Here is a 14,811-nt window from a genome sequence, read left to right on the forward strand (position 1 = left end):
TGGTCCAGCACCCCTGCCTCCAAGTTTGATTTTTGCTGCGGAGACAACTAAGACTGGCTGGCACATGGAGACTAAACTCCCTGGTCACTCCTAAATGGGGTGTAGTGGTGAGGCATACAAGCAGCAGAAAGCTTAGAGGAAGTCTGCCTTGCTGCTGCCTATGCGGTTATGTACAGAAGACTCCAGTTTCCAGGGACCATCAATCTGACTCCTTTCACCAGCACTAAACCACTTAAATTTGGGAACAAAAAACTAAAATAAACCTCTGAAACCTGATCTAACAGAGGTTAAAAAAAGTGTGTGGGGGGGAGAATGGTTTCTGTCATGAGCTATCAGGCGCTGACTTATCCAAGCAGCCCACACAGGGACTGGGGATGGGAGGGGTAAACCAGGGCACAACTTGTCTCTAAACCTCTTGTAATTGTTCAGTCAGGAGCACAGTAGGATGGCAATGTGATTTACAAACCCTTTCAGAGACTTTTCCTCCCAGCAGGCTGGACACCAGCAGCAGGAGGTTAAAAAGAATGCCAATTATAGTTAAAAAGCTTTATTTTCAGTTCTACCCATGGTAAGAAAGAAGAGCTCCCAGTTCTTAGCTTGTGAACTCTGAGAATGCTGCAGAACAGAAAGCTGGCTTTGACTCTTTGTCTGTCTGTCTCATTAGCCTGATTCCCATGCCATTCTTTAATGATCTGAGTTGCTTGACACCCTGATGGAGGAGCCGGGGGGGGGGGGGGGGTGAGGAGAGAAGAGAGAAGACAGTAAGATTTGACTGGACTGCCTGCCTCTTGAGATGTCATCATCTAGTTCCCATAGGGCAGCACGTCTTACATCATCTCATGTTGCCGCCAAGAGGATTCTGTCTCAGAGCATGTCTAGACTGCAATCATGGGGTCTGACTGCAGCTCACGTAGACATACCCGAGCTAGCTTTAAATTTTGCTAGCTCAGGTACCAGACTGGTGCAGCCGTAAGCAGCATGCACTTCAGCTCAGGCTACGCCAGCAAGTAGTTACCCAGGGTTCTAGGTGGGCTCATACAGCCTGCGCAGACGCGTGCATTGCTGCGGCTTCACTACTCTGGGACCTGAGTAAGGAGATTAAAGCTACCTCAGGTAGGTCTGCTTGAGCTGCAGTTGCACCCCTGCTTGCACTCTGGACATAGCCTTGGCTACATTTCTCTGAAGTGGATTTGGTGTTGACGGAAGGTGATGAGTTGACTGGCCATGGGATTGAAGTTCTCTATGCACTATGGCCCAGGCAGTGGTCGTTTCCCCAAACACAACACCTGTTGATAAGTGGCCTCATCTCAGTTCTGAAGGAGTGCATGGAATATGCAAATAGGGCCAGATTTTCAAAGATACTGAGGCACCTAGAGATACAGCTTGGTGCCTGGTGGGATTTTCAAAAGCATCGAAGCAGGTTAGGCACCTAATCCCACTTGGCACTATCTGTATCTTTAGGTGCTTCAATACCTTTGAAAACTTAGCCCATAGACAGTCTCTGTGGTCCATTCAGTTCCTCCTTGGCCTCTCTGCTGAGACAGCTAGCAACAGAGCCAATTAGTGCCAGTTGCGTGGTGGTGGGTTTTTCTTTACCTGGATACCTGCCCACTATGAATTGGACTGAGACCACTTTATTTCACAGGGGTCACCATGGGGACGACTTTCAGGCACTCCCAACCAGAGCTGAATAAGAACCAATAACCTGGAAGCAGAAGGAACTAGATCTTATTAATAAACCCTTCAGTCATGAGTTTAATGAGAACGCAGCAGAGGAATCAAGCAAATGGTATTGACCTGCTGCTGTCATTTACATGGGACATGCCTTGCAGTCATTTAGATTGCAGTGGCACCTGGAGGCCTCAGCCAGATCAGGGCCCCATTGTGCTAGGCAAATTCTATTCTTGCATTTAACTTTTTCTATTTGAAACTTGGTTCCTTATATTTATGCAATGGAGGGTGTAGCATGTGGACCAAGACTGGGATTGAACTAAATGAGAATTTTGGCTGTTATTTTGCTTTCAGGAAGGAGGCTGGGGGTGAACTACCAAATGCAAATCAGTTCTGCTGCATGTTGAAGCAGAGCCTGGACAGGCGTAATTGAGGGCTTGCTCAACTCCAGGTGGGGGATTTGAGAGGATTCCTTACTTTTTTCTAAATCCCTTTAGGGAAAACAGTGGTTATCAGATACTATTTGTCCTTACAAAGCTACTACTGCTACCTGAAGCTCAGAGCACTTAAAACAACTTCAAAATATCCCTGGCTAATTGTTGTTATAATACTAATTTTGTAGTTGGTAAATTGAGGCACTGAGAGATTAAGTGACTTTCCCCAAGGCTACCTAGCAAGTCAGTGGCAGAGCACATTAGAATCTTCTGCTTTAGCCACTGACTACACTTCTACATTTATGCAATAAATTCATCTACAGTTACTGACTGAATCTACACTTTGACCCACAATTCTCCATCAGTGCAGCTCCACTGGTGATAGTGTAAGCAGGTCTCAGATTTTTTTTAAAATCACCATGAGATGAGAGTGTTAAAAGCCTTTACACCTTGTCTACACTACAGCTTTCACCTTTCCTTCTCCTGGCAGAGCCACACTGCTAGTGACTGACTCAAGCACCCAATGCAACGTGTATCCCACTTTTATGAGCGCCAGCACTCATCCAGAATGTTACCGTCTCCATTTTGGGAGCTACAACAAGCACATAGCTGGGATGCCTTATTTGATGGGTGTGGCACCTATCTAGGCTTTCATACCACACCTATCACCATGGTATTTGAGCACTTGTCCCAGTGTTAACAGCAACATTAAATAATGCATACTAACCAATGTAACATTAGATGTCGACTAGAGACTGGCATATACATGACACCCATATGGCACAGAAGGGACCCTTTTGCCACCAAGCTAGTGTGATCCATAGTGCGAGAGCTCAATAAAATCCAACTAACACTTTTGTAAAAGAACTTTCCTCAGCTCTGTTGGTGAGAGAATACTGAGAAATTAAGATGCATTTTCCCCCCCCCTTTTTGAGGGAAGACTTAAGACCTGGTAAATGTTTGGCCACTTGGATGGTTTGGGATGCTGCATTCCTGTGATGAGTAGCTGGCCATATTTCCTATATGGATTGAAGTTAACCCTTTTCCAAGTGGTTCTCTCAACTAACATTAGTCTGTCTCCTGGAAAACACATGTTCAGCAGGTCTCCCTCTTTTTTGACTCCACTCTGTTAGCTATTAAAATAGCTTCTCACTCCAGCCCTGGCCCAAGTCCACTGGGTGTCTAGGACTCAGAATAAATGTGTTTATACTGAGAGATATGCACCACATAGGGGCAGGGAGCCTCTGACCACTTCTGTCTGAAAAAAATCTAGAGCACCCGAAAAATCACTGTTAGTTCAGTTCTGTGCTTATCTCTCAGAGATCAAGTTCCCAAGCATCTGCCAAAGCGTGTTTCAGTTCCTGTTACACCCAGAGGTTGTACTGACACTGGAAAGCCACCCAGATCTGTTCACAATATACTTACACATTTCAAAGTGCTTTTAAAAGGTGGATAAGAGATTTGTCCCCTTTAAATGGATATGGGAACCGAGGGACACAGCAAAATGATGAAAGCAATGGGAACAGAAGCCAGAGTTCACTCACAGGCCAGTTCATGGTAGTGTGTCACCAGGTGAGAATTGCCACATGATTCTTGGGAGGCAGCAGAAAACAGAGCTTCAGCCAGAGCCACACAGCTGACTGCAGCTGGCTGAATGGTGCTGCTACAGGACCCAGGAACAGCAGGAAGGAGAAGTAAATATATAATTTTGTTCCTCTTTAGTGCCTTCCATCCAAGGTTACCAAAGCACTTAATATTAGTTAAGTCAGCCTCCCAACCCCACCACTGTAACGTGGGGAGGTATTATCTCCACATTATCAGTGGGAGAAACAGACCCACAAAAGGGGCATGACTTATGTAGGGTCATACATCAAGATCATAGAATGTAGGCCTGGAAGGGACCTCAAAAGGTCAAAGTCCAGCACCCCACCCCACCCCCCATGCTGAAGCAGGACAAAGTAAACCTAGACCATCCCCAACAGGTGTTTGTCCAACCTGTTCTTAAAAACCTCCAATGATGAGGATCGCACAAACTCCCTAGAAGCCTATTCCAGAGTTTAAACACCCTTCATCATTAGAAAGATTTTCCTAATATATAATTTAACCCGCAGCAAAAGAGATTTTAAGTCCATTACTACTTCTATCTTCAGTGGACATGGAGAACAATTGATCCCCGTCCTCTTATAACAGCTCTTAATATATTTATCAACTGTTATCAGGTCGCCCCCTTGTCTTCTTTTCTCAAGACTAAACATGCCCATTTATTTTAACCTTTCCTCATAGGTCAGGTTTGTAAACCTTTTATCATTTTTGTTGCTCTCCTCTGGACTCTCTCCAATTTGTCCACATCTCTTCTAAAAGTGTGGTGCCCAGAACTGGACACAATGATTCAGAGGAGGCCTCATCAGTGCCAAGTAGAGTAGGACAATTACCTCCTGTATCTGACATTTGACACTCCTGTTAATACACCCCCAGAATGATATTGGACTTTTTTGCAGCTGCATCACATTGTTGATTTGTATTCAATTTGTGATCCACTATAACTCCCCAGATACTTTCCTGCAGTACTACTAGCTAGCCAGTTACTCCCCATTTTGTAGTTGGGCATTTGATTTTTTTCTTTCTAAGTACAGATTTTCACTTTATTGAATTTCATCTTGTTGATTTCTGCCCAATTCTCCAATTGGTCAAGGTCATTTTGAATTCTAATCCTGTCCTCCAAAGTGCCTGCAACCTCTCCCAGCTTGGTGTCACATCTGCAGATTTTATAAGCACACTCCATTCCATTATGTAAGTCACTAATGAAAATATTGACTAGTACTGCACCCAGGTCCAACCCCTGTGGGACCCCACTAGATACACACTCCCAGTTTGACAACGAACCATTGACAACTACTCTGAGCATGGTCTTTCAACCAGTTGTGTACACACCTTATAGTAATTTCATTTAGACCACATTTCCCTAGTTTGCTCATGAGAATGTCACATGGGACTGCATCAAAAGCCTTACTAAAAATCACGATGTCTCATGGTTACTTCTTCCCCCCCATCCAGTAGGCCAATAACCCTGTCAAAGAAGGAAATTAGGTTGGTTTGGCATGATTTGTTATAAGGAATAGCCAGCATGGATTTGCCATAACCCTATTATTCTCCAGGTGCTTGCAAATTCATTATTTAATTATTTGTTCCAGTATCTTTCCAGGTATTGAAATTAGGTTGACCAGTCTATAATTCCCCAGGTCCTCTTTGTTCCCCTTTTTAATGGCAGATACAATGTTTGCCCTTCTCCAGTCCTCTGGGACTTCACCCATCCTCCATAAGTTATTAAAGATAATTGGTAACAGTCCCAGGATAATTTCAGCTAGTTCCTGAAGTACCCTAAAATAAATTTTATCAGGCCCTGAGAACTTGAATACATCTAACCTATTCTTTCCCTGTTTTGGATTGCATTCCTTTCCCCTTGTTAATATTAATTATGTGTAGGGTGACCAGATGTCCCGATTTTATAGGCACCTATTACCCCCCCACACCCCGATTTTTTACACTTGCTATCTGGTCACCCTAATTGTGTGGAGTACCTAGTCACATTCACCTTTTTAATGAAGACTAAAGCAAAATATGCATTAAACATCCTAGCCTCCTTAATGTCTGGGTAGTTAAAGTCCCCCATTACTACCAAGTCTTGTGTTTTCAGTATTTCTGTTGTGTATTCTCGAAATCCACATCCTCTTCTGATTTGGTGGTCTGTGGTAAACTTCTACCATGACATCACTTCTATTTTTTGCCACTTGTATTTTAACCCAGAAACTGTCAACTGGTCTTCCTCCCACCTCCTCTGAGATCATGAAGTGCCAGGAATAGAACCCCAATAGTGCTTTAGGCCATCCTTCTCCTCACGTGCCATGGACCCTGGGAATCTTAGTTCCCAAATACTTCAGATTGTGTCATGACTCCACTCCACCTCAGGTCCTGTCTACACTGTAGTTATAACCAAGGAAGTGGACTTTATGATATAGAGAGCCCATGGCCTTAACCTGGTTAGGACGACATAATGAGGAACACTACATTATTGCTTATAACTGGGTTGTGGACTATAGCTTATAACCAGGCCCTCTGACTGTTATATTCACACTGCAGAGAGGGCCTCTCAGCCTACTTTCACAGCACACATGGACAGAGACTCAGAGCTGAAGACTTTTTTTTTGGTTCTGTGGGTGGTGACTGTTTTTTGTGGCTGCAGCCTCACTATAATCTTCATCCACCCTGTCCTACCACGCTTTGCAACAGACAATAAGAATATTGTACAAGAGGATGAAAATAAACATCAGCTACTGAACACAACCAACCAAACAGCACAACTTGGAAGTTAACTATAAACCCTATGTTGCCATCTTGCCTGCCGTGCATTCCGCACTCCACAACATGGATCTGCCTGCCTTGGTATCACAGAATGGTTATCTAAGTGATGGTAGCCCCCCAGATCCCTAATCAGAGAGGGGGGAAAAAAGCAGTAGCTAGACCACCCCTTTGGCCAGTGCAGGATTGTACCCTACATTCTATTCACCATTGTCATGAATCTCTTTACATCTGATCACCCCAGCTGATACTTGTGTGCCAGGGAAAAGAAGAAAATCTGAAAAATGGAGGCAGGGAAGGAAGGGGAGGTGAGGAGGTGTATTGTCCAGTGCAAATACAGTTCCATGGAAAGCTTTTGGAAGAAGCAGATTTTAAAGTCAGAAGGGACCATTAGATCATTTAGTCTGACTTGTGTAACACAGGCCATAGAATTTCACCCAGCTACTCCTGCAGTGAGCTCAGTAACTTGAGTGGGACTAAAACATATAATCAAGCATTTGCTGCAATCTGATTGCCCTTAACATGTTATTTGTTTGTGTTTTCTATAGATACTAAGCGTTTAATAAAACTGCCTTTTCTACTTGTACAGGCAGATTCTGTTTAAACAGAGGCACTGCTGCCTTGTTAACCTAGCTTTGGAGATGCTCATCATCAGCATCAAGAAACAAAGCAAAGGAGGTACGCGCCATTCCTCCCCATCGGGTTTTAGCATATCAATCACAATGCAAATACGAAATTGCTCCTAGACACAGACACTTTGATCCCCTATCACCATGGTATCTAGGTACTTGATGTATTAACCATGGCACTGCTTGTCTACCTTGCCCTGCAAATAATGTTATTGAAACTGAAACTTCAAAGCCCAGGAATATTACAGGGGAACCAGAGAAACAAGCACTGGAGTGGAGTCAAAACAATGAACCGAGGGACAGCTTCAATGTGGTTATATCATTAATGGATTTGGCCCCTTTCTCCCCAGGATGGGGAGTTTGGTGTTGGAGAGTCCTGAGACCTTCAAACAATAACATGGAATTAAGCATCAAAAACCAGCCAACCAGAAGAATGTAAAATAAACAAATCAGATAAGGATTAGCTAGAAGCAGCTGGTTTAACAGCTGCACACAGAATGGGTTGGGTGCCATGGATAGTTCATTCTTATAAATGTTTTACTCCTTTATCAGAGAAAACTTAGCACTTTGCATCTTCAGAACTCTTTGTGAACACCAGTAATACCTAGAATTTATACAAGGTTTTTTCAACTGTAGATCTCAAAACACTTTACAAAGGAAAATTATTATTGACTACATTTTCCCAACATAGAACCTGAGTCACAGAGGAGAAGTAACATCCAAGGTCATGTGTGTGGGGGGGGGGGGGGAGGGGAAGAGAAGGAAAGGGTTGGTTTGTTTTTTTAAACATACACCTTGTATTAGCTAATGCATTAAAATTCTAGTGTTGCCAAGGCAGTTGTCGTTTTAACATGTGTTAGCAGGTCAGAGTGAAGCTAAAGTCAGAGTCAATGGCAAAACAAGGATTAGAATCCAAGTCTCCCAATTCCCACCCCTGTGCTCCTATCTCACAACCAGCTGAGAGAAAAGTAATTATTATTATTCTAAGAGAGAGGTTAAGGCGGTAAAATGTGGGTCTGGATGCCAAAGTTTAGAACTGTTTGGATCCAGTGTCTGTGACCAAGATTTGGATTCAAATTTTGCAAATGGCTCCAATCTCTAACTAAAATTTCAAACACCCCTGGAGTTCAGAGATGTTCACATCAAGGGTGTGGGTTTTGACCCCTATCGATTTAGTTTCCCCATTTTTAAAATGGGAGAACTAGGACAGAGACCAAGACTAACATTTTCAAAAGAGAGGACTCGGATTTTGGGTGCCTTCATTTGTGAATGTCTAATTTGAGACACCGAGGACTTGATTGGCAGAGGTGCTGAGCACACACAACTCCTGCTGCCATTACCTGGAGCTGTGGCTGCTCAGCATTGCTGAAAATCAGGGTCAAGATCAGCACCCAAAATACATGGACACTTAAAGTCACAGTCCGTAACAGAGCTGGCTGTGATTCTGGCAGACTAGGTGACAGCTCTTGCCAAGGCTTTAGGACTCAGCCAAACACTGACAAACTCATTGCTGGAAGCCAGTCAATTTCACCTGTGTGTTAGGATAGTTAAGATGGGTATTGGACTTATAACAATGTGTTTAGACTTTATGATATACTTCTAAGTTGTTGCATGCATTAATCTCAATTATAATTTCTTTATCACCAGCTATATGGTAATATTTAATGTTTTGCTGTATAACTAAAAAATATTTGCTCTGAAATTGTGAACCCAGTCAGGAGGGATCGTCTCCTGCCCATCAAGAAGGGTTATTAAAACTAAGTGAGCCATTGTGGGACATCACAATACAGAGACTTGGTTAATTGCCCCCTTGCACCCATGAAGCGGCTTGAGTTCTGGAAGAAGAAAATAAAAACAAGAATTTTTTTCCATCTTTTTTGCTGTTTGGATTCTCACGGGGCCGAGGAGCTATGCAACAGAAGCAGAGATCCCAGGGTCAACCTGAGTTAGGCCTAAAAGGCATTCAGAGCCGACAGATTACTACAACTCTGTCACCTTTCAAAACCCATAGACTGCAACTCATTTGTGTATATATGCTTGCCTGCTTTAGCTCTGTAATACCTCACTTTTCTTAGTTAATAAATCTGTAGATAGCCAATCCTGTAGTAAACTACAAGCATTATCTTTGGTGTGAGATCTCAGGTACAAACTGAGCTGGGGTAAGTGACTGGTCTCCTGGAACTGGGAGTAACGTGAATATTTTGTGATCTTTGGTGTATAGCAACCAATTATCACTAAGTCCAGCTTGCCTGGGTGACAAGAGAGTCCCCTTGGGCATTCCAGTCTAACTGTGACTCCATGGTAAGACTCTTATAGTGCTTCAGGAGTTCACATTTGTTACTGGGTTGGTAAAACCTATTCATAGAACTTACAATCAGTTTGGGGTCTCTCAAAGAAACTTAAAATCATAGAATATCAGGGTTGAAAGGGACCTCAGGAGGTCATCTAGTCCAACCCCCTGCTCAAAGCAGGACCAATCCCCAACTAAATCATCCCAGCCAGGGCTTTGTCAAGCCTGACCTTAAAAACCTTTAAGGCGGGAGATTCCACCACCTCCCTAGGTAACTCATTCCAGTGCTTCACCACCCTCCTAGTGAAAAAGTTTTTCCTAATATCTAACCCAACTTCAGTGGGAGTGGGCCCCAGCTGGACATACATGATCTGTAATGAGGGCCACTCTGCTGATGTTTGCAGGTATCCATAAATGTCACTGGATCAGCAGGAATTCCTGGGGGCCAGAATCCCACTCCCCCGCAAAAAACAAAAAAAAACTGCTACATTCCACTCCCTGGTAACACTGCAAGAATCTGAGAAGCCCCATAAAAACAATTTAGGGAGTCATTAATATATTAGGACTGTATCCTATGTTTCTACTACAGCACTCTACATGCAGGGAATCTTCACTGGCAAATAAAATAAGTTGCAGAGTAGGAAATTCAACCCAAGTCTCTGACAAATATATTGCAATTGTTCTATTCTCTCATTTGCCAAGGGAGTGGGTTGGGTTTTGTTAGACATAAGTAAAATATCATTAGTTTGTAATCATTGTCATGCAGGAAGGGTGGTAGCAGAGATTCTGACAAATATTGATGACACTTGGCAAAGCTGGGCCTTCAGCTGAAACAGCCAAATACTAAAATAAGTTCGAGAGTGCATGCGCTACACTCAGAGATAGAAGCAGGTCTGAAACCTTTATTCTACCAGCCTTGATAGAACTAGGATATGAAGAACTTCAAAAACAACTCTTAGCGCTAGCTATGGGCCTGATCCTCAAATTACAGAGTTAAATCAGTTTTTCCCCCAGTGTTGGGGGGAGGAGGGGATGGCTGTTTTGACCTGGGGTTGTGACATTAGAGAGATGGGGGATGATCTAATGTAAAACAAACAACTGATACTCTACTTTAAAATTAAGGGCTTATCTATATTAGACAATCTGCACCTGTTTAACTAAATCAATTTAAAATGGATTTACACAAGTGCAAACCCCTAGATGCATTGAAGCCAGGTTAAGCCTCACTTAAAACCAGTTTAGCTTAATTCAATAACTTACTTTTACACTGATTTCATTGCGCAACCTTTCCAATACGAACCAGGCCTCAATGTTCCTCCAGTTTTCAGAATGTGTATGCATTTAAAATCCCTCACAAATAATAAATAATGAAGGGTTTATCATTATATAGTTAATTAATAACCCCTCATGCTGGGGCTAAGAACTTAGTTAATAGATGCTAGTAAAGTACTTTGAGATCCCTGTGCTAGGGAAATGTGTTAACACTAAAGCAAATTGTGTAGATATAGAAATTTAAGTATTGTACCTTTAAAACCATTACAGCCAATATTCAAAGTGAGAAGAGAATATGCTCCAGGCTAGAACTGAATTGGGGAACAGCGCACAGGTGGCATGCAGGATGGGTGATGGGAAAGCTAAAGCAACCACCACAGAGCAGTTCTGATCAGACCCTTAATATGCTGTCCTATTTCTTTTAATCTTTTATTTCATTCTCTGTCTTTGCATCATATTTTTCCTGTTCTATTGAAAGAGTAAGAGACTAAGATATTTATACAGCACCAATCACCAGAGGCTGCAATTGCCTCTTTCCCCTGACTCCCATGGGAATGCTGGGCACCATCATGTGCTCAGGGTTTCACAAACATAAAAGACACCACAGTCCCTGACCCAAGAAGTTTACAACCTAAGTTAGGCCTAGATCAGATGTATATAATACACCAGATGGAGGGTCAAGCTTACTGGGGTGGAGGTATTTTTGATCTGAATTAAAAAAATATATATATATTCTAAGAAACAGTGGCCGTGAGATCCTGTTAAAGAAAACAAGCCCAGACCTCAGGCCGTGGCCCCATGAGCACTGAATGTAGCCAACCTCTAGGCAAACAAGCCTGATCAAGACTTCCTTCCACCACCGCCAATGAATGGCCCCATCAATCTCAATCACAACACACATGCAATCCAGTTACCCATCTTGTTAGCATAGATGGGGCCTTAACTGTATTCCCTAACTGAACTAAAAACTTGGACATAACCAAGCCTGGATTTTGTGACAGAGGCACTTTTCCACTGGGAACTGGACTGAGATCACTAAATTATTTTTACATAGGCTAAACAGCCATCAGATGGTTACAACTTTCAGTCACTACTGCCCTGGGGTGTATACCCCATTATAAAATCCTCTGAGCCAGCCAGTTCTATGTATATGAGCATATTTGACCAAAATCACAGCATCTAATAGTCAGTGTTCACAGATCACAACATTTAATTTTGCACCAGCTCTTGGTGGTTGGAAGACGCGTCAAAGTTTTCATGGACGGACAGCTTTGAGTGTCACTCCTGTGGTCAGAACTTTGGGAACATTAGTTGAAGGTTCCACCTTTACATTCCCACTCAGCAGAATCATCCACAGTGCAGCACATGGAGTGGTGCTCCCAGCATTGGGATACATGCACAGAAGTCAGTGCTGCTGACTCAACTGATAGATGTGCATCTGTGGATCCACTGAATCCATGTTAATGACACTAAGTACAACTGATCTATCCTCCTTCAGCATCACCTTCTTTAAACAGATGCATGTCCCAAGACTAATTCTTAAACTGGAACAGAGAATGGCAGGTTTCACAGTGAATCCATAGTTTTTAATTAAACATGGGCCAATGTGTCTGCAGATCTGACTGAAAAGTGCAGAGCAGGAGGCAATAAAGCAAAGCTATGATTAAAACTGATCAGTAATTCTTACCACTTCTGATTTCAGACTGAGGTTTCCAGTTTATGTCTGCGACCCTTTGATAATTCCACTTTAATTTGTCACTGTTTTAGTTAGAAGATAACTGAAGTGGCAATTTTCTGCCAGCCATTACGTATTCTTTTAAAAAACAACCCAAGATAAAGGTCAAGGAGCCCTAAGCCCATATTTAGGCTCCCAAATAAGCAGTCTGATTTTCAAAAAAAAACTTAGCAGCCCAGTATCTCCCATTGTTTTTAATGGGTGTGGATGAGAGCTCAGCACTTTTGAAAGTCAAGTCATTTATTGAGGTGCCTAAATATGGACCTTGGAGCCTAACTTTAAGTACCATTTTGTGTGTGCAAATATTGGCCTCAAGCCTTCAATGAGCCAAACTTTGGACCAATTCAAGGTGCCCTTTCCTCATGGTCTCTATTCACACAGGGATGAGAAATACTCAAGCAGCAGCAGCCGCCATGATTAAGTGGTTGGTAGCAGGATTCTAACATGGTTTCCCTTACCATTGTGGAGAAGGATATAGGTATATACTCCTTTCCTTTGACTAAGGGTACATGTACACTGCAGTCTCAGGGTGCGATCGTGGCTGTGTAGAAACAGCCACGCTAGCTTGGGTACCAGAGCAACAAAGCCACAGCAGCATGGTCTTGAGCTCTGGCTAATCATTCAGGCAGCTAACCCGCACTGAAGCCTATGGTGCTGTGGCATCACAATGATTAGATTAAAGCTAGCTCAGGTATGTCTACATAACCTTCAGTGAAACCCTGTTATGGCAATGTAGGCATCCCCTAAGCACTGTACTAGCTAGATTGTTTGATGGGCCCAATCTATACTAGTATTTTTCTCTCAACCAGTCCCCACTATTGCTCACTCCAGTTCAGCTCCACCAGTGTTAACAATGCCAGTGTAGACAGCCAGGGCAGACCCTAATGTAGTCACAATGCACTGGCACAACACAGGGCTTACCAAGTGCAGCATACTTCTGTGTTACTGAATTAAGCTACATAAGGCATCTCACCACTTTGCACCAGTGCACTGTGACGAGATCAGTTGTTGGCGCCAGTAGAACTACATCAATGGAGTTACTCCAGTGTGACTCTCGATGTGGAAAGGGCCTATGTAGGAAGATATTTGTGCTGTTTCTTTAAAGTAGCTTTAGGGACAATCCTGCTTTCCCTTGGGCTTGTGTCACAGGGCACTCCCCTTGGGCAATTCTGAGGACTAGCTCTGTCCAGTTCAGCACCCCCTTTCTTCTCTTCCACCAACCTCAGCTCTTCTCCCTCTCACAGCATTGCAGCACAGCAGCTTTGTGACTCAGCCCTCCAACCAGGTCACACTGTGATTCCCCTCCCAGCAGGAGGTGGGAGTCCTTCAGCATCTTTCTGCTCAAGCAGCATCATGCAGTCCTCAGGCCTACTGCCCTGACCCCATCACTCCTGCAGTGACCCAGGCAGTCTTCTAGTTCACTACCCCAAGCAGTACCACTCTGCAGTGATTGGTAGGGGAACCCAGGCCCACCATCTACTCAGGGTTCCAGTCCAGGGCCCTAGGGCAAGAGCTTAAAGTCCACAGCTGCACTCACCTTACTGCTCTAGTCCCTAGACTCCTTGCTACTGTGTTTCTCCAGTCCTGCTAGTCAGCCCCCTCTCTCAGGTCCACTAGAGCTCAGCCGTTCTTATCCTCAACTACTTCCTTCTCCCTTACTCCAGGGAGAGAGACTACAAGCTTCTACCCCCACACTATTTACCAGCCTCTTGGCTTTATAGAAATTCCCACCTGTTCTCTCAGAGATGAGCTTCTTTCTAATCAAGGCTCTCCCTCACTTGGTGCTTAATTGGCTCATTGGGCCCACCTGGCCTAATTCAGCTCTCTCAGGGCCAGTGTGGGGAGTCCATACCACCACAGCTTGTCTACACACAAAAGTTGTACAGCTTTCACTATACTGATATAGTTAAACCAATACAACTCCCATAGAGTGGATGCAGTTATACTGGTGTAAAGGGTGCTTATACTGCTATAGCTATTATTATATGGGAATTGGAATAAGCTGTACCAGTATAAGACACTTTTATACTGGTATAACTGCATTCAGACTAGACTGTACTGCTATAATTATTTTGGTTAAAAAAAATCACATCCCTAATCAACAAAGTTATAGTGTATGTAGACCAAGGCTTAACCTAATAAAGTTCCTTGTTCACTGTTAGAAGAAAAACTCTTTTCTGTGTCTCTGCAGCATTATTGTATGACACTGCTAAAAGGTTTGAGAAGATTAGAGATGGGACATTGTGAGGCTGGTCAGAAGGTGAGATAAGTCTGGAGGAAGGTTGGAGAGGATTAAGGAAAATATATAGTGTGCATGGAGGGGAAGGAAAGATGGTGAATGGGTGGGAAGAATTTTGGTGGGACAGCAACAGAAGAAAAGGAGAAATTGTGTGTGGGACACAAGAGACTCGCATAGACACAGTG

The sequence above is a fragment of the Emys orbicularis genome, chromosome 1 (assembly GCF_028017835.1).
Source record: "Emys orbicularis isolate rEmyOrb1 chromosome 1, rEmyOrb1.hap1, whole genome shotgun sequence".
Taxonomy (NCBI): Eukaryota; Metazoa; Chordata; order Testudines; family Emydidae; genus Emys; species Emys orbicularis.